The 22,013-nt window shown below is 34.1% G+C and overlaps 1 pseudogene; it reads left to right on the top strand.

Annotated features, from left to right (window-relative positions):
* The first annotated feature begins 2,418 nt into the window (after positions 1–2,418).
* LOC144457904 (ribonuclease H1 pseudogene) lies at positions 2,419–3,030 on the top strand (annotated as a pseudogene).
* Positions 3,031–22,013: the final 18,983 nt, after the last annotated feature.

The raw sequence follows: 22,013 nt of genomic DNA, 5'->3' as shown, positions 1-22,013 counted from the left end.
AAGACAGTGGGGGGGGTGAGAGAGGGCAGAATGTGGGAGGGGGTAATCAGAAGCAAACTCTTCTGAGGAGGGACAGGGTCAAAAGAGAGAATAGAATAAATGGGGGTGGGATAGGATGAAGGGAAATACAGTTAATTTTCTACAGCATGACTACTATGGAAGTATTTTGCATGACTACACAAGTATAACTTGCATCAAGTTGCTTGCCTTCTCAATGAGGGTGGGTGGGGAGGGAGGGAGGGAGAAAATTTGGAACCCAAAGTTTTAAAAACAAATGTTAAAAATTGTTTTCACATGCAACTGGGAAATAAGATATACAGGCAATGAGGAATATAAATCTATCCTGTCCTACAGGAAAATAGAAGGAGAAGGGGATAAGAGAAGGGGGCTGATAGAAGAAAGGCCAGATTAGAGAAAGGCATATTCAGAATGCATGCTGTCTTGGGGTGGGGGTGGGATGAGATGGGTATAAAATTTGGAACTCAAAATCTTGTGGACATAAATGTTGAAAACTAAAACTAAAACTAAATAAATAGTTAATATTATATGTTGTCACATATTCCTTTAGCAAAAAATGTAGAGAATGTAGGCAGAGTAAGAAAAAGATAATAGAAATGGCAGTTTCAATTGTTGCATAAAAACTGAGAAGAATTATAAGTCTGACAAAGAGGGAGTTTTTTTATTTTTAAGACAATTCTTTTTTTCTCCAAAGTAAAAATGGTTTATCTTGATATTTCTCTGATTATTGTTATTGTTTTTAATTATTCTTGTACTTCAGTGAATGCATAGAGGTAGTGTTTTCAATTAGTTACTTATTTGTTTTTGTTTTTGGAGATTAGGACATTAGGGCATTCTAAGGAACTACCAAAAAGACTGTACAGCAAGAAAATATAGGGGCCTGAGTGATTCTTTCAGGGTAAGGTTTAATGTGAACCCACTGTAGGTTCAATGAATGAACTCACTTTCTGGGCCCTCCCTGTATAATACCTATATGTGCTATAATACATAGACCGACAGGCACACACAACACACACACACACAACACACACACACACACACACACTATAATAGGAATAGGAATATTAAGGAAAATAGGTGTTTGTGCGTATACATGTGTGTATGCGTGTATGTGTATGCATGTATATGTATAGTATACATACACATGTGCACATGTACACACACACACACACACACACACACACACACACACATGAAACTTTAGAGATGGACTTTTGGTTGCATTCCCACTTCTGACTCATACTGATCCTGTGATTATGGAAAAGTCACAACTACAGTTCATTAAAAAAAAAAATTCTAAAATAAAAAGTTCCAGATAAGGTCCCAATCTGCATTGCTAGAGGCAGATTTTTTTTTTCACTGAGAGTAGCCTATACAATTGTAATGAAAGGGATAATATATCTCATTACAAATGGAGATATAAAAATGCAATGTTGCCTAAATTTATGAAAGAAAAGCTAGTAATGTTGCAAAAAGACATAGACAATAACATTATAATTGTAGTAAACTTTAATTTTCTTTCATAGAGCTGGAAAATTCTAATAAAAAAACAAAGAAAAAGAGTTATTTAAATAGTTTGCAAATTTGGTTGTGAAAGATTTGTAACACTCTGAATGGCAACAATAAATTATCAACATATCTATCAGCAACACATGGCACAATTACAAAAACAAAGAATATGCTCAGTCATGAAAAACCACAAATAAGTGTGAAAAAGACAGGAATATTAAACACATTCTATATAGACTATAATGGAATCAAATAGTAATTAATTTTAGTAACAGAAGAGAAGAATGAAGCGAAAATGAAGAAAAGTACAAAAAACCTGAACCAATTTGAAATTGTATGGTAACAATGAGATAATATTCAAACAAATTCATGACGTACACAATACAGTCCAGGGGAAATGGGGGGAAATCGTATACATATACATAAACACATACGGGTGTATGCATATTATGTATATCTATGTGTGTGTGTATATGGGTAGGTGTATGTATTACGTACCTGAAAATAATAACAATATGCAAAAAAGAATCAATGAATTGAGCAATTATGTTTAAATGGTAAAAATCAGATAAGCAATAAATGTAAAACAAACATTAAAATAATCTAGAAAATTCAAATAAAAAGAAAATGGGAACAGAAAAGAAAGCATAGAAATGGCAAAGAAAACTAAAAGAAATTTTTGGACTGACATACTTCTGGAAGAACTAATTTTTAATACATTTTATTGATGGAATTGTAGAAGCCAAGATGGCAGATTAAGGCAGGAACTTGTCTGAGCTCTACCCAATTCCCCTCCCCAACAACTTTAAAATAACACCTCAAAAAAGAATTCTGGCACAGTCTCTGAAGGTCTCACTTACTTTATTTTTTCACTTTTTGGAAAGACAGGAGATGAGTTGGAAACACAATCCAAGGAGCTATGTTGGCAGACTAGAGGCTCTGAAAGTTGGTACAGGAAACCATACCAGGGATCAGACCCTAACACTATGTATGTCATGGGTGCCTGCAAAAATAATGGAAGACTGGGGGCAGAGGAGGTATTGGTGCCTCCTGGGGACCAGACAATGATCTAAACATGTGATACATATTCTGGATGACAGACAAACCAAAGTGCACCATTAGAAGCAGCTACCAAAGTGACTGAGCAAGTAAAGGCCCAACATATGATCAGAATTACTGTGTGCACAGATAACTGACTTATCACTAAAGGTATAAATGAATGGATTGACAAATGTAGAGAAAATGACTGGAAAACAAGTGAAAATAAAGATGTTGTCCACAGAGACCAATTCACTAAGCTGGATAATATGACTCAGGACATGGAGGTTGAGTGGAATTATGTACCTGCTTGGTCAAAAGTTGAAGGCAGTGCTGAAGCTCAAAGATTAGCCAGAGAAGCAACTAGGAAGAAGTGAGAACACTCAACTCAATACTTGGAGATGGTGTTAAAGTGTCATTCTCTTTAACCCTGCAATATAATCTCCAAATTATTTTCTCTTTACCCTCCCCCTTCTGTTTGAGCTATCTTCTATGGCTCTCTTTGGTAATTTTTTCCTTCACATCCTTTCTCAATTATCTATGTGCTATTTTTTCTTCAATACTATAAACAAAAAAAAATACCATATACTATACTATAAACATACTATAAATAACTATAGAAATGGTTCACCTGTACTAACAATAAGAGAAAGGCAGATATCCTCATCTCTGTCATAACCAACTGAACTCTGACTTGCTCAACTCTTGCTCCAGATCACCTAGAAACCAAATCTAGACTGCTTCACTGCTCATATGACTTGGGGTAATGGTAGTCACCAACTTTTCCTTCAGGTAAAATGGACTGGAAACAAACCTTGCCATCTGTGCTTTCTAAGGACTTCCTGGCTTTACCATTTGCCCTGATTGTATGTCCTACTTCATCCTGATATCATCTGACCTTCTGACAATCTAAAGATGCCTGCCTGGGCCACGTAATTTGCCCCTCTGGTTTACATCCTTACAACTTTTAGGACTTATAACTTTTTAAAAGCTTTTTTATTTACCCAGCAAGTGCACTCTCTAATATGTTGTCTTCCCTTCCCTACCCACCCAAGTGTGAACTTGACCATAGACTGTCTTTCTGTATTTGTCATACATCCCCAATACTGAGCATAGCACTTGGAACTTAGTAGGAATAGGAATTCAATAATTGTTTTTTCATTAATTCATAATGTCTGGTTTATGGCTCCCCTAACCCTTCTGATAAGTGCCATTTTTACTTTATGAAACAAACACTTAAGTGTATGATAAAGATAGGAACAACAACAAGGAGGGATTTGGGAAGAGGCCGAAAATGGGTGTTCAGAGATATCCTCATCAATGTAAAATTTATTTTTTGGTAAAATAATGCTTCTTTATTTTTGCAATTCTGGATGTTGGTTGCTCTGTAGAAGTTTCTTATAGATGTTACATTTCAAAAGTCAAATAATTAAATTGTTCTGTTTAGTGAGAAAAAAAAGAATTCTGGAGCAGTAGAAAAACAACAACAACAAGAGATTGAGAACATTACAAGATATAAAATTCATAACTTTTATTACATTAAATTGAAAAAAGATTTTGCACACACAAGACCAATGCAACCTAGATTAGAAGAAAAACATAGAACTCAGCAAAAAAAGTTACAGCAATTTTCTCTGATAAATATCTTATTTCTCAAATATATAGAGAACTGAATTGAATTTGTTATAATACAGTCATTCTCCAATTGAAAAATGGTCAAAGGATATGAGCAGACAGTTTTCATGTGAAGAAATTAAAGCTATCTATAGTCATACAAAAAACAATGCTCTAAATCACCATTGATTAAAGAAATGCAAATTAAACAACTCTGAGATTCCACTTCACACTGTTAGATTGTCTAGCATGGCAGAAAAGAAAAATCATAAATGTTGGAGGGGATGTGGGAAATTAGAGCATTAATGCATTGTTGGTGGAGTTGTGAACTTCTCTAACCATTCTGGAGAGCAATTTAGAATTATTCCTGAAGGGCTATAAAACTATGCATGTCCTTTGATTCAGCAATACCACGACTAGTTCTGTATCCTAAAGAAATTAAAAAATGGGAAAGGAATCACATGTACAAAAATATTTCTGGCAGCTCTTTTCACGGTGGCAAAGACTTGGAAATTGAGGAGATGTCCATCAATTAGGGAATGGCTGAATAAGTTATTTTGGATTGTGGTGGAATACTTTTGTATTGGGTTATACCAAACAATATACTTATGCTGTATGAGGGACAGGATGAAAGGAGAGAGAGAAAGAAGATAAACAGGTAAAAATATGGTGGAGAGGAAAACAGTAATTGTAACTCTGAAGTGAATGGAATGAACTCTCTCATAAAACAGAAATGGATATCAAAGTAGGTAAAAAAAGAATCCTACAATTTGTTGTTTACAAGAAACATATTTGAAGCAAAGAGAGACATAAATAGTAAAGTTAAAAGGCTGTAACAGAATTTATTGTTTCAGCTGAAGTAAAAAAGCAGGGGTAGAAATCATGATCTCAGTCAAAGCAAAAGCAAAAATATATCTATTTAAAATATATAAAGAAGTATACTGCATCTTGCCAAAAGTTACCATAGATAAATATATAATATCAATATTAAACATATATGTACCAAATTGTAAAGCATCCAAATTTTTAAAGAAGCTAAATGAATTAAAAGAGGAAACAGACAAAACTATATTGGTGGGAGACCTCATCTTTCTACTGTCAGAACTAGATAACTCGAAAGAAAGAAAGAAAGAAAGAAAGAAAGAAAGAAAGAAAGAAAGAAAGAAAGAAAGAAAGAAAGAAAGAAAGAAAGAAAAAAGAAAAAGGAGGGGCAGCTAGGTGGTGCAGTGGATAAAGTTGTGGCCTTGGAGTCAGTAGGACCTGAGTTCAAATCCTACCTCAGACACTTGAGACTAACTAGCTGTGTGACTTGGGCAAGTCACATAACCCCGATTGCCTCACTGAAAAAAAAATACAATACAATAAAAAAGAAAGAAATTAAGGAGGTGAATAGAATTTTAGAAAAGTTAGATAAGATAGAATTCTAGAGAAAATCTAATGAGATTAGAAAGCAATACACCTTTTTCTCAACTGTACGCGGCACTTACACCAAAATTGACCATGTATTAGGGCATAAAAGTCTCACAATCAAAAGTAGAGAGGCAGAAATATTAAATGCATCATTTTCAGATCATAATACAATAAAAATTACATTGAATAAAAGTCATAGGATGATAGATCAAAAAAATTGGAAGCTAAATAATCCAATCCTAAAGAATGAGAGGGTCAAAGAACAAATCATAGGGGGAAAATGAGTCATTTCATCAAAGAGAATGACAATAAAACAACATACCAAAACTTATGGGATGCTAACAATGCAATACTTAGAAGAAAATTTATATCTGGAAACACATCAGTAACATGGAGAAAAAGCAGATCAAGGAATTGGGCATGCAACTAAAAATGCTAGAAAAAAAGAAGAAATTCAAAATCTCCAATTAAACACAAATTGGAAATCCTAAAAATCAAAGGAGAGATTAATAAAATTTAAAGTCAGAAAACCATTGAACTAATAAATAAAACTAAAAGCTAGATTTATGTAAAAAAAAATGATAAGCCATTGGTTAATTTGATTTAAAAAAAGAAAAAAAAACAAATTGCAAGTATCAAAAACGAAAGGGGTGAATTCACCACTAACAAAAAAAAATAAAGCAATAATTAGCAAATATTTCGCCCAAGTGTATGCCAATACATCTGACAATCTAAGTGAAATGGATGAATATTTACAAAAAAATTATAAATTGCCCAGATTAACAGAAGAGGAAATAGAATACTTAAGTAACCCTATTTTAGAAAAAGAAACTGAACAAGTCATCAATAAATTCCCTAAGAAAAAGTCCCCAAAGACAGATGGATTCACAAGTGAATTTCACCAAACATTTAATGAACAAATAACTTCAATAGTATATAAACTATTCAGGAAAATAGAGGAGTTCTACCAAGTTCCTTTTGTGATACAAACATGGTGCTGATATCTAAACTAGGAAGAGCCAAAACAAAGAAAGGAAACTGTACACAAATTTCCCTAATGAATATTAATGCAAAAAAATTTTAAATAAAAAAACTAGCAAGGAGATTACAGCAATATATTACCAGTACCATATACTATTACCAGGTGGGATTTATACCTGAAATGCATGACTGGTGTAATATTAGGAAAAGTATCAGCATAATTGACCATATCAATGAGAAAACCAACAGAAATCATGTGATTATCTCAACAGACAAATAAAAAATTTCTGACAAAAAAAAATTCATGCCTGTTAAAAACACTAGAGAGCATAGGAATAAATTGAACTTTCCTTAAAATGTTAAGTAGTACCTATCTAAAAACATTAGCAAGCATTATATGTAATGGGGATAAGCTAGAAACCTTCCTAACAAGATCACAGGTGAAACAAGGATGCCATTATCACAATGATTATTCAATGCTGCAACTAGAAATGCTAGTTATACCAATAAGAGAAGAAAAAGAAAATGGGGAAATTAGAATAGGCAATTAAGAAACAAAACTACCACTCTTTGTAGATAATACTATGCTATACCTAGAGAATCCTAGAAAATCTACTAAAAAACTACTTGAAATAATTAACAACTTCAGCAAATTTGCAGGATATAAAATAAACTCACATAAATCATCAGCACTTCTATATACTACCAGCAAAGTACAGCAACTAGAGATAGAGAAATTTTGTTTAAAATAATTATATACTACATAAAATATTTGGGAGTCTACCTGTCAAGAAAATGCAGGAATTATGTGAACACAATTGCAAAACAGTTTTTACACAAATAAAGTCAGATCTAAACAATTGGGAAAATATCTATTGCTTATGGGGAGGCCAAGCCAATATAATAAAAGTAACAATTCCACCTAAACAAGTCTACTTATTCAGTGCCATAACAGTCAAACTACCAAAAAAACCTATTTTATAGAGCTAGGAAAAATAATAGCAGAATTCATGTGGAAGAGCAAAAAGTAAAGAACATCAAAGGAATTAATGAAAAAAAATGCAAAGGAAGGTGGCCTAGGTATAACAATCTCAAACTATATTTTAAAGCAGCAGTCAGCAAAACTATCAAGTAATGGCTAAGAAATAAAGTGGTGAATCAATGGAATAGATGAGGTACACAAAACATAGTAATAAATTAATATAGTAATCTTGTCTTTAATAAACTCAAAGACCCAAGTTTTTAGAATAAGAACTCACTATTTAACCAAAACAGCTTGGAAAACAAGAAAACAGTTTCACAGAAATGAGGTACAGCTCAACATCTCACACCATATGCAAAGATGATATCAACAGGGTGCATGATTTAGACATAAAGGGTGATACCATAAGGAAATTAATTAAGCATGTCATTGTTTACCTGTCAGACCTAAGGGGAAGAGAATAATTTACGACCAAACAAGAGATGAGAGCATTACAAGATAAAAAATTCATAATTTTTATTACATTAAATTAAAAATGTTTTGCACACACAAAACCAATGCAACCTAGATCAAGCATAGAACTCAGCAAAAAAAAGTTACACAATTTTCTCTGATGAAGATCTTATTTCTCAAATATATAGAGAACTGATTTAAATTTATTAGAACACAGTCATTCCCCAATTGAGAAATGGTCAAAGGATATGAACAGACAGTTTTCACATAAATAAATTAAAGCTATTGTAGTCATATGCAAAACAATGCTCTAAATCATTACTGATTAGAGAAATGCAAATTAAACAACTCTGAGATGACACTTCACGTTGTTAGATTCTCTAACATAGCAGAAAAGAAAAATCATAAATGTTGGAGGGGATGTGGGAAATTAGAACATTAATGCATTGTTGGCAGAGTTGTGAACTTCTCTAACCATTCAGGAGAGCAATTTAGAATTATTCCTGAAGGGCTATAAAACTATGCATGTCCTTTGATCCAGCAATACTACCACTAGGTCTGTATACTAAAGAAATCATTAAAAAATGGGAAAAAACCACACGCACAAAAGTATTTATAGTAGCTCTTTTTATGGTGGCGAAGATTTAGAAACTGAGGGGATGTCCATCAATTAAGGAATGGCTGAATAAGTTGTTGTTTTGGATAGTGTTGGATTACCATTATACTTCAAGAAATTATGAGCAGGATGCTCTCAGAAAAAAACATGGAAAGACTTACATGTACTGATGCAAAATGAAGTGAGCAGAACCAGGACAACAGTAACAGCAATATTGTGTGAAGATCAATTGTGAGTGACTTTGCTATTCTCCATAATACAATTATCCAAGACAATTCCAAAGGACTCATGATGAAAAATGCTATCTACCTTTAGAGAAAGAACTGATAAAGTCTAAACAAAAATTGATGTACTCTATTTTTCACTTTATTTTTTCATGTCATTTTTCTTGGTCTATGCTTTTTTTTCTTTCACAGCATGACCAAAATGAAAATGTTTTGTGTGATTGCACATGTATAATCTATATCAAATTGCTTACCATCTTAACATGGGGTAATAGAAGGGATTAGGAAGAGAATTTGGAACTCAAAAAAGTTCTAATGCTACAACAATGCTAAATGCTAAACAATGCTAAATTTGTTTTTACATGCAATTGGAAAATATTCTTTAAAATATCTTTGTTAAATTTTGTTTTATATTGCCAAAATTTTATCCCAGTATTTCTCTGTCTACCTATCCCAGAAGAAAAACAAATAAAAGAAACAAATATATTTTCAAAAGAAAAAAGAATGAAGTAAATTGAATATATACATACATACGTACATACATACATACAGTGTGTGTATATATATACAAATACATGTACATATATATATGCATATGCATATACATACACATAAATATATTATATACACATATACATATGCATATATATGTATGTGTATATATGTGTGTGTGTGTGTATTGCAGATGTAAGCTTAATTATTTCTCACCACCATTTGGAATAATACAGCAGTGAATCAAAAAGGTAAAAAATAAATATGTATCATACAAGTTTTGCTTAAATTAACAAAACAAGAAATGTTGTTTTTATGCAACCCAATATCTTTTTTTCTCTAAAAGCCATCTTTTTTTCTCATTTTGCCTATTTCTATCTTGGGCACCAGATCCTTTCAACTTCAGGGTTCACAACTTCTACAATACCCCCAAATTCTGATATTTATTCATGCCACGTATGTAATCATGTGTCAAATGTATTATTTATATTTCTCTGATATCTCTTAAACTATACCATTCTCTCTCCTTTTTTTTTTTTCAAATAGCTAACCTCCTAGTTTAGGCCCTGATCACCTCTAACCTAGACTATTTAAACATTCTCTTATTGTTCTCCTTGCCACATGTCTCTCTACTCTTCTATCTTGCCTCCATATGACTGCCAACATAGTTTTCCTAAAATATAGATATGACCATAATGTCTTGTTCAATATACTCCAACATCTCCTTACTGACTTTACAGCCTAGTATTTTTTTTTGCCTTGCATTTAAAGCCCATTAGAATCTGAACCCAACCTACCCTTTTATCATTATTGAACATAATTTTACTCTTTATGCTTTGTGTTCCAGTCAAACCGTCCTCCTTGCAGTTTCTCATACCCATCACTCCATCTCCCATTCTTTTGGGATGAGTTTCATCCATTCCTCAGATGTGCTTTTTTTCTCATTTTTGTATCTTAGAATACTTCGCTTCCTTCAGTAATCAGTGCAAGTCTTACCCTCTATATGAGCACTTTCCTGATCCCACCAACTGTTAATGTGCCCTAAAATTACTTTTAATTATTTTATATGTTTAATTTGTACATAAATAAATGTTTCTTCTGATTGTATGTTTTGATCTTGTCACCAAAGAAAGATTCTATGGTCTGACTTTTTTTGCTCTGTTTGCTCATGATCCCAGCCAATTATTTAACTTTTAAACTCTTTGTTGAGGTAGAGGTCTGTTTCTACTGTGGAAAATGTACTGTCCCAAGCTTCAAGGGTTTTGTGCACCTATTTTCTTTTTTTAAAATTGTTTTAAAAATTATTTTTAGGCAATTGGGGTTAAGTGACTTGCCCAGGTTCACACAGCTAGTAAGTTACACAGCTCTGAGGCCAGATTTGAACTCAGGTCCTCCTGACTTCAGGGCCAGTACTCTATCCACTGTGCCACCTTGCTATCCATGTGCACCTATTTTCAAAGATACATCTAGGGACCTGTAAATTTTCAGTTCTTCCAAGGTGGTACGATCAAAGATGAGTTGTTTATTCCTTTCCTGGCCTGTTCTCTGGTCTATGAGTGACCACAAACACTCTTTTCGGCCTTGGAATTCTGAGGAGGATTTACTCTGCACTACCACTACAAGCTCCACAATGCCATCACTCCTCCTTGCCCCAGGACCACCACCCACAACTGCAACCTAGATACAAGCACAGGCAAAGCTATCTCCCTCTGATCATCCACTTGATTCCCCCACCATCTGTGGGCCAACACCTCCTGGTAGCAGTGGCTGCCCTAGGGCTGCACCGGGGTTGGGACTGAGCTTCTCTCTACCCATGGTCACATACCTTTCCTACTGACCTTTTAAGTTGTCTTTGGAGTTTGTGGGTTCAGAAGTCTGGAAACTGCCACAGCTGCCCATGATGCAGTCCCCTGAGGCCTGCTCCAGGTTCCCTGAGGCCTGGTCTTTGTCTGTACAGCCCGTGATGAACTGTGTTCCTCTCCCAGAGCAATATACCTTTCCAATTAACCATCCAGGTATCTTGGGCTGGAAATTTGTGTCACTTTCTCTTTTTGTGGGTTCTGCTGCTCTAGAATTTGTTTAGAGTCATTTTTTACAGGTATTTGGAGGGGTGTAGGGGACAGCTCAAACAAGTCACTGCTTTACTCCGCTATTTGGCTCTGCCCCCTCCCATATGTTGTTTTCCTCAATGGAAAATAAGCTCCTTGGAGTTAGAGACTGTTTTATTTTTGTGTTTGAATTCTTAACACTTACAAGAATATCTGATAGGTAGTAGATACTTGATAAATGTTTGATTGATTAATGAAGAAACACTAGATACCTTCCAATTCGTGCAAATGAAAAGTAAGAGACTTAGAAATTCTAGCAATAAACATTAGATAGGAGAAATATAACAAAGCCATAAGCATCAAGGAGATCAAGTTAGTCCTAAAAGAAAGCTTATTTGTAATGGTTTGTGGAAAGTGATAGATAGATGGATAGATAGAGAGATCATTTGATAGATAGATAGATAATGGTCAGAAATCTCATAGAATAAATGAACTTAATCAATCTAGTAGCTTAAGAAACATAGTAAAACATGAAATGAACCCATGAGAATATGTATATCTATATAGTAACAATTAAAACTACACTGAAGAAAATTATGGAAAAAATAAATTTGAAATTTCTAAAAAATACCTAAATATTTGAAAATCAGTGTGCTTAGATATTCAGGATTTTTGAAACGGAATTATGAAACAGTGTTTCAGAACTAAACACAAAGTACTAGGAGAATACTCATTGCTCATTGTTTGACTCTACAGATATAATCAGTTAACCAGTCAATAAACATTAATTGAATGTCTACTATGTGTCAGTCACTGTTCTAAGTCCTGGTATACAAAGAAAGGCAAATGACAGACCCTGCAAAGAGGTCACAGTCTAGTGAAGCAATAGCATGCAAAAAACTACATACCAATATGGTATACATAGGATAATTTGGAGATAATCAGAAAAAGCAGGACACTAGAATAAAGGGAACATCAGAAAGGCTTCAGTAAAATATGAGGCAGTGTTTTAAGCTGAGAAGGTTCAGAGTTGGGAAGCCATAGATGGTTTTAAAGGTTTAGAAGAGCAAATGTGATGGGTGGGATAGTGAGTTAATTAGGCAGATATAAAAGGACTACCTTGCAGTCATTAAGGCCCAATTGAGGTTATGTAACATAAATTTGTAGTGGACTCATTCAGTAGTGTTTCCAGCATACTACTTAAGTTAGTTTCCAAATTTAGTTTGACACCAATCAAATTTCCAAGGGCATACTTTACAAAATTAGATATAGCAACAACAAATTTCATTTAGAGGAATAAACAGTCTAGAAGACTATTGGGGAAAATAATAGAATATCAGGGAAAATAAAAAAATAAGCAGGCATGAAGGGGATATGACACTTTCAGGCTTCAATTCATAATATTAAGCCATCATTATTAAGTTCATAAAAATTAGAGGTAATTTGCTATAGTTTTTAAGGGTTAACTTTTACTTAGGAAGAACTGGGTTTAAGTTCTACCTCTGATACATATCTGGAATGTAATAATTGACAAGTTATGATCTCTCATCAATAACTGTAAGATTGCAAATTTCAGAAGAGCTGGTCTACAAAAAAGAAGAGATCTTCCACACCAAAAATTTCTTATACACACTGATGAAATCATGGAGGCTTTCCTTATCCCTCTCTACCACTCATATCATCATCAAATTAGTGTCGGTTAAAAATAAGAAAACCTTTTTTTAGTGAAACAGGCTTAGATAAGCAAGAATAAAAAGAATATTGAATTCAGTAGCCCAGTGTTACATAAATCCAAGAACATATGCTACTTATTGAAAGAATCCCTCTTCTACAAATAGTTGAGAGAACTAAAACACATTTTGACCAAAAAGAAGTAGGTTTAGACCTACACATTCCAAATAAACATTTGATGTAAATGTAATCAAATATATTGACATATATATATATATATATACACACATATATATATACACACATATATATACATATTCATAAATATATGTAATAAACAGATATTATACATATAACATAATAACATAAATATATAAGTATATGCAAATATAAAAATGAATGTAAATCAAATGCAAAAATAGAGAGTATATTGAGATACCTCATACAACAATAGCTAGCTAGGGATATAATTTTTAACCAAGCAAATTATAGAGGACAAAACAAAAGATAAAATAAATAAGCATAACTGAATGGAATTAGACAACTTTTGCATGAACAAAACCAATGTCACTAGAATTTATAAAATGGTACCACTTATTAAGATATATGGGGTGAATATTCTATCAAAGATCTCTGATAAAATTGAATATCCAACATATAAAGGCAATTAATACAAACATGTAAGACCAAGAGGGATTTCCCAGGCAGTAACATACAACCCTCAAACGAATTGCGCACTACTAAAGATGAAGTGAACAAATTGCACAATGGTTACAATAAAAACCCTAAAAGGAAAAGTAACTTTGCTAAATTATAATTACTAATTTCAGAGAAATGGTAAAATATTCCTCCTTGCTTTGTTAAAGAGAAAGAGGAGGTGAAGTTGCAGAATGTTTTATATACCCTTAGACCTGGTCACTGTATTGGTTTATTTTACTTAACTGTTTTCTTTTTACAACATTGAGCTCATGGAATCAGGGAAGTGTAGAAAAAAAGAAATGAATTTAATGTAAGAACAAAAAATAATCAATATTTTAACAGACAGAAGGGAATCTCATATTCTCTATACTTCATTGTGAGTTTGCAGTCATAAAGCTGTGTATTCCTTTGGAAGAGAGTGTCTAAAATCTCATCTATCTATTTTTATGATTTTGTTTTGTTTGTTTCTTTTAAATGAAGTATGCTAATTGTGACCACCATAGATTAGCATAATCTGATATTTACTGGGCATTCACTGTTGAACAGCTCCTTGTATATACCTTGATTGACTTCTATCTTATTCCTAATAGTTTCTGTGCCAAAAATTCCCTCCTCCCCTAAAACTTCTAATTTCTACTGTAATTTTCTACTATATTTCTATCTCTACTCACTCTCAAGCAGATGACCTTGCTTTCTCTTTTACTACTACTACTACTACTACTACTACCACTACTACTACTATAACAACTACTATTACTACTACCTATTATTTATATAGCACTTTAGGATTTTCAAAGTGTTTTACAAATATTATCTTCACAAGACTGGGAGGTAGGTACACTTACTGCCTCCATTTTATGGATGAGGAAACAGAGACAGATATAGGATAAATGATTTTTCCAGGATCACATAATAGTAAGTATCTAAGATTGAATTTAAATTCAGTTTTTTCTGATTAGACTCCCAGTAATCAAGCCACTATACCACCCCCTATTACTAATTCACTTTTTTCTCCCACTCCATACCTCAAAACCCTCTACATCTTCACCAATCTACTTTTATTTTAATCCTGCATGAGAGGGAAAGGTAGTCAATCTATTTGTCAAGGCCAGTTCCTCTACTCATGTCCTGAATTCTACCCATCCTTTCTCTTAAAGGAGTTTTCTCTAATGTTCTCCTTTGTCTTCCATCTTCAATCTTTCCTGATACACTAGTTTTTTACATGATTTCAAAACATGCTTAGGTATATTATGTTCTTTAAAAAATAAAATAAAATAAGTCTTTGCTGTACCTCCCATTCCTTAAAATTATCATCTATTATTCTTTATTCTCTAATTCCCAGAAAGAATAGTCTGCCTCTATTACCTCATGATGTCATCACTTTTCAATCCTTTGTCAGAGGACTTTTAACTCCACACTGGACTCCCAAGTTACCAATCTTCTCTTGACTGTTAAGTCCAAAGGCCTTTTTTAGCTTTTATCCTTGCTCTTCCTGTGCCTTTTGATAGTTGAAAACTTTATCCTCTTAGACACAATCTTTCCTTGGCTCCCATGACATAGATTTTTCCTGGTTCATCTGTGTGTCTGATTATTCCTTTTCAGTCTCCTTTATTTGCACATCATCAATGTCCTGTCCAATTATTGTGTGTTCTTAAGAGTTTTGTCCTTGCTTTAACTCTCTCCTGTGTCCATAACTCTATCTTGGGAAACTCCTGTGTTAAAATATCCCTATATAGATAACTCTCAAATCCACATATCCACCCCTCATTCTTCTCCATTCATGGATCATTTTGATGGTTATAAGAATCAAAAGAGGTAACAGATGTGAAGTGTTTTCCAAATGCTGTATACACACACACACACACACACACACACACACACACACACACACACACATATATATGCTAGGTGATGATGATGATGATGATGTCTCTGATAATGAGACTATATACTGGCATTCTGCCATTTTTCTACAATTCTGATTAAAACAATAGTTTACAAATCTTCCACAATAAATAATTTATGGTAGAAACAGGGTGACAATAAATAGTTGTAGATAAAATCCACATAACATGATGATAACTTTTCATATAGCAGAGGCCGGGTCATAACACAACACGTGTTGCTAGCTTTTCTTTTCTTCATTCCTAAGTACCAAATATCACATATGGAAATATCTGTTCATTTCTATCCAAATGGATAACAGCACAGCAAATATATTGCTGGACCTGGATTCAGGAAGGTTTGAGTTAAAATCCTTCCTTAGAAACTTACTACGGTGTGACCTTGGGGCAAGTCCCTTACATCTCTGTGTGTCTTAAAAAATGGACAAGGTAACAGCACCTACTACTCAGGCTTGTTGTGAGGATAAAATGAGATGATATTGGTAAAGTCCTTTGCAAACATTAAGGTGCCAAAGAAATCATTATTATTATTACTATTATTATTATTATTATTATTATTATTATTATGTGAAAATGTGAAGAACCATTGAATACCAATGAGTTCATTTATTATTCCTACTAGTATTATTAGGGACAGTTTGGCATAATCAGTAGCAGTATTATGTTGGTGTCAGGAAGACCTGTGTTCAAGTCATTTCATTAACACAGACTGACTGTGAAACTATGGATAAACAAAATGAGAGTTTTCTAAGACATTAAGTTAGGATTTGCTGATCTCTGCTGGTGGAGAGAGTTTTCACAGTGACTGTTTCTACATTGATGAAGTCACAGTTCTGGATCTCCTCCCTAAAGTCTCTCAAAAGATTAGAAATATTAATAATAATGCTTTAAACTAAAGAAATAAGTGTATCATTTAGCTACTATAGAATAGAGAGCAACTGAGAGCTCTGGCAGCTGAAGCAGGGGATTTACAGAATCGAGCAATAGCCAGGAAGTAAGCAACGCCAGGAAGTTCTGGGTCAACATGGTTCAGAGGACTATGTTAGAGGCAAAGCCTTAGCCAGGGCAGAGTCCACCACAGTTAGCAAATGGAAATAGACTCAAGAAAGGGTGACCATAGATCTATGGTGACTTTTTACCAGAGCTGCTGTTCCAATAAATTGAAAGAAAGGCTATGTCCTCTGGATAGATTGGGGTCTCAGCAGAGGTTTCTTATTCTTAAATAGATTGTCTGTGCTAGGTGTTAAGGTTGGTAAAGCAGATGCTGAAAATGAATCCTTTTTAAAAAATTTAATCCTAGCTCGTCTCACCCAAAATGGATATGGGGAGCAGGTGTCTAACCAGGGGTACCCAGAGCCCATATCATCTAGATGCAAAGTGGAGATAGACTTCAATGTGATCCTTACCTTTGAATTACCTCACACATTTCTAAATGTCTCATTTTAAGAATCTATAGTAAAATTAGAAAATTTCCATGATTTCATTCATATCATTGGATATGTGTGTGTGTGTAAGTGTGTGTATAATTTTTTAAATTAAAATAGATACCACCTTTGGCTGATCTACGGCATTTAATATGATGTTGGAATATTCATTTCCCACCATTTGCAATGATCTCTCTGCAATTCTCTGTAAATACCTTTGAAATTTGCCTTGAAACTTGTTCTGAAGAGTAGAATAAACATTTTATAGTATCTGTGAATGAGTGATTAGCAATTTCTTTAGAGATGTAAATCTTTTCTACAGTAGTCACATAGCCAGGGGTCAGAGAAAGTGTATTCCTAAGTGGTCAATAGACTCTAAGATGGCATCTAGGCTTATGAAAATGCATTTTTAAAAAGAATCAACAGAGGAGAAGTAACACTCTACCACCATTGTGCAGGCTTTCCTCACTTCCAGCCTGGACTTTTGCAACAGCCTTCTCGTTGTTCTCCATCCTCAATTCTGTCTCTTGCCTTTCCTGGCCTCCTATAAGAGCCAGCACCATCTCCGCTACTGCCTCCACTCTGATATGAACACCCTTTTACATTGAATATATCTTTTATGTTCGTTGTTGTTTGTATGACATCTTTCCTATTCAAATGTGAGCTCCTTGAAGTCAGGGATCCAGGTTTTTGTTTGATTTTGTTAGTTTGTTTGTTTGCTTTGCTTTCTTTGTATCCCCAGTTATTAACTCAGGCTCTAACACATAGTAAGCAGTTAATAAATGCTTGTTCACTGACTGACCATTAGTCTTGTTTGGAAGTTTGGAATTACATAGCTGTCACTTGAGAAAGCTATGTTAGATACTTGAATAAATAGGTTGATTTTATGATAAATGTCTATAAATAAAATAACTCACTTGTTGCATTATGTCTTACTAGTATTGTACATATCAAAATGTGTTATGTTCTGTTCCTTCAATTTAAACTTTCCTGATATTTTGTAATATGTTCTCACAAGCCCCCAGGAACTTTAAAAGAGTGATCTCAAGGTCTCTTCACTCTTCATGAATGTTTCTTCACATTATGCTTACACAGTCTTTATATGAGTTGAATTCAGGTACATTTGCTTTCATCTTCATCATGAGCTTAGTACTTTTTAAATCCATAGTTTCCTTTTTGAGGTCTGCTTAATGATGAGAATGTGACAAAGTGACAAAACAGATGAGACTTAAAATGTCTAATGGATAAAGTAAGTGAAAATGGAAAGAAACATTGTCTTGGAAGTTAAAAGTCATTCAACCTCTTTGGAAATGAGAACATTTTTTTTTCTTTGATAAAGATTTTTAAAAGCTGTTAAGTAACTCCCCTATGTATTGTATTTTGGAGACCATTTCAGGAGGCACATCCATAATAAATGTAATAGAAACATAAATAAATCTCTAAACAGATAAGTTGTATGGGCTTAGAAGGGGTATAACACACCCCAGTAATTCTCCATACCACATTGCCAGAAATGGCTTTGAATGGCCTCTTGAGTTACATGGAAATAAAATACAAAGAGCTCTCAGTGTAGGGGAAGATGGTTAAAATGGAGAGTTTATTAGAGCTGAGTGTTTGAAGCAGACAGTACTGGAAAAACACTCTGGCATTTGAACAGGTATGTTGCTTGGGATCAAAACAGAAGCTGTGAAGTTGTTCTTCCCTAATACTTGAATTCCAACCGCATTCTAAATATATTGATTTGTAAATATACAGAACAGGATAACTTTATTCTTCTTGGGTTATATTTCACATATTTCAGTCTCACTTTACTAACGAACAAACTGAAGGCAGATTGTCAGCCTGCCACATCATCCTTGTAATCTGCACTGGCTCCTTCTCCTCTGACTTCAAATGTGAACAGGCCTCTCTGATTTTGAAACAAACTCTTTGTTTGACCTCCCTGCCTTCTTGAGCTTCTGACCTATTTCTCTCTTTCTGACTGCCAAATATCTCTAACCAGAACTCTCTAATAGTCTGGCCACTGTTCTGTAACTCCACTGAAACTCTCCTCTATTGAGAGTCCTCCTTGTCACAAAAAAATGACACACACACACACACACATACATACACATTATACATATATAATATACATATAATATACATGTATACTATTCATTATAATTGTATATAATATACACACACATATGTATATATCATATGTATATATTTATTTCTCAGTTGCATTGACCCCTTTGCAACATTTGATGCTGCTGACCCCTTAACTCTTGAAATTCTCTCTCATTTCTTGGACTTTATGATATTACTCTGCTTCTCTTCCTACTTTTCTAACTTCTGCTCTTTCCTCAGCTTCACTTAAATTCACTACCAGTTGTAGATCTTCCTCCAGAGTTGCAAATAAGTTAGGGGGCCACTTAAGGTTCAGACTAATGCTCTGTTCTAACCCTTAGCTCTTTTCTTTCTATAGCCCTCTGATAATTTATCCCTTTTTTATGTTCTGAACCACTACTTCTATATGGATGATTCCCAATTTCCACTCCTGAATTCTCATCTGAGCTTCAGTTTTCCATCTCCAACTGCATTCAGGGCATGCTCACATTGGTGCTCTAACATCATCTCAATCCCAATGATCTTAAAACCAAAATAATTATATTTCTCCTCAAAATGACTTCTATTCCTGATAATCTCCTTTCTGCCATTATAGCTCTCTTCAAGGTCCAGACTCTTGAATACCTAAAGCCATTTTGACAATCCTTTCTCCCTCAGAGACCATATCCAATAAATTACCAATTTCTTCAAGCTTCTCTTCATTGCTGATTTTCCATGCATATCATACCACTATTATATTAACCTAGGCCTTTTGTAATTTCATCTAGGCCTATTAACAACCCTTCTTTTAGGTTCTTTGATTCCTAATTACTCTTTTTCTAAGCCATCTTGCACACTTTTGGCCAATTAATATTCCTAACACTCCACTAATATCATAATTTTTTTTCACATAAAGGTCTACCTCTTAAACCTGTAATTAAGGCCTTTCACAATCTGAAATCAGCATGTGTGTGGGGTGTGTGTGTGTGTGTACACACACATATATACAAATATATCTCACACACATTTTTCAGCTTCATGTCCTGTCTACCCCCACTTCTCTCTCTCTCTCTCTCTCTCTCTCTCTCTCTCTCTCTCTCTCCTCTCTCTCTCTCTCTCTCTCTCTCTCTCTCTCTCTCTCTTTCTCTCTCTCTAGCTTTATGTCTTCTTTCCCTTTATTTTAGCCAAACTTTTTTACTATGCAATTTTTAACAGATAGAGCTTTCTCATTCACCCTACACTGCAGTCCAGAATATCTCACTTGTTGTCTGGCCAAACTTACACATCACTCAAAGGCCATATCCAGTCTTGCACCTTCCATGAAACCTTCCCCAGCAATGCAAACCCACTATCACCTTATCCTCTGCTGAATTCCTATAGACTTTATTTGTTTCACTCAAGTAAAAGTGTTATATATAGGTATAAATAGGTACACATATATATGTGTATACACATATATGCATATTTTATCAATTCAATGAGACTGAAACGTCCTTGACCATAAAGCCACACTTCATTCATCTGAAAATATTAATGAAGTTAATATTCATTGTGTTCTCTGCATAATTCATATTAATTAATTTTTGCAAGAATGCATGAATAAACAGAATGTCAGAAGTACTCAAGAATTAGGCACCAGTGTGTATGAAGGGATAAATCATTGAGTCAAATCTGAGTCAAAAGGTATTACAGAGGCTATTGAGTTCATGCTCTACTTGAACAAGAATCGCCTCTGCATCATACATAAAGGATGGTCCACCAGAGATGCCCAGTGAAGAGAAGCCTACTCCCTCCTGACACAGGCACATTCCATTGTTGAACAAGTTTAATTTTTTAGGAAATTGTCGTTTTAAATTAAGTTTAAAAAGACCTCTTTTCAGTTGCTACCCATTGCTTCAATTTTTTCCCAGTAGAGACAAGCAGAAAAAAGTTTTAATTCCTCTTCATCATGACAAACTTTTGAACTTCAAAATTTTCCCTATTGAGTGTCACTTCACTACAGTCAGCCTTTTGGTCTGGCCTACTGAAATATTTTTGTATCCTGGCTGTCATCCAGGTTTAGCTATCCCTCTTAGCTTTGTGTCATCTGCAAATTTGATGAGAATGTCATCTATGTGCTATAAAGACATAGAATATATGTAGAAAATTTATAGGTGGCATGCTGAATAATATTAACAGATGACTCAAAGCTGAGAAGGATAGATAACATATAACAGTCAGGGTACACAAATGTGTGATGTGTCCAGAACACTGGGACAAATCTAATGGGAGAAAAATTAATAAATATATAATATGAAGTCTTATGATTTCAAAAATAATCTGCTTTCAGAAGTTAAAGCTATAAGCAATTCCTCAGAAAGAGCTGAAGGTTTTAATGGATTTCAAGCTAAACATGAGTCACCTGGGTGAAATGTCAGCCAAGAAGGGCTAATAGTATCATGATTCATAGGCTTAAGGATATAGAAATGGGATGGATCTCAGGGAATACATAGTCCAAACCATTTTCATTTTGTTTTCAGAAACAATAGCCCCGTTGAAGCTGCTTCCTTTCATGAGGAAAAGAGTGAGGAGTAAAGAGTAAAGAGTGAGAGGCATTGAGCCTGGGACAAGAGACAGAATAGTTTTTGTGTACCTTTTCTTTGTCAGATTATATCTAAAATATTAACTTCTGGATGTCTCATTGCAGAAAAGACAAAGCTAAGCTAGAAAGAACTGAGAAAGCTTAAGAAAAGTGATGAGAAAAGTGAGGAGCCTCAAGAAAATGTTATATGAGGATCCACTGAAGAAAGTAAATACATTTGGTCTTGAAAAAGAAAAGTTTTTGGAAAGGAGATATATCTGC

This window comes from Phascolarctos cinereus, unplaced genomic scaffold (assembly GCF_003287225.1).
Source record: "Phascolarctos cinereus isolate Bilbo 61053 unplaced genomic scaffold, phaCin_HiC Scaffold_5;HRSCAF=322, whole genome shotgun sequence".
In the NCBI taxonomy this organism is placed as follows: domain Eukaryota; kingdom Metazoa; phylum Chordata; class Mammalia; order Diprotodontia; family Phascolarctidae; genus Phascolarctos; species Phascolarctos cinereus.
This window is presented reverse-complemented; position numbering and strand designations above follow the sequence as displayed.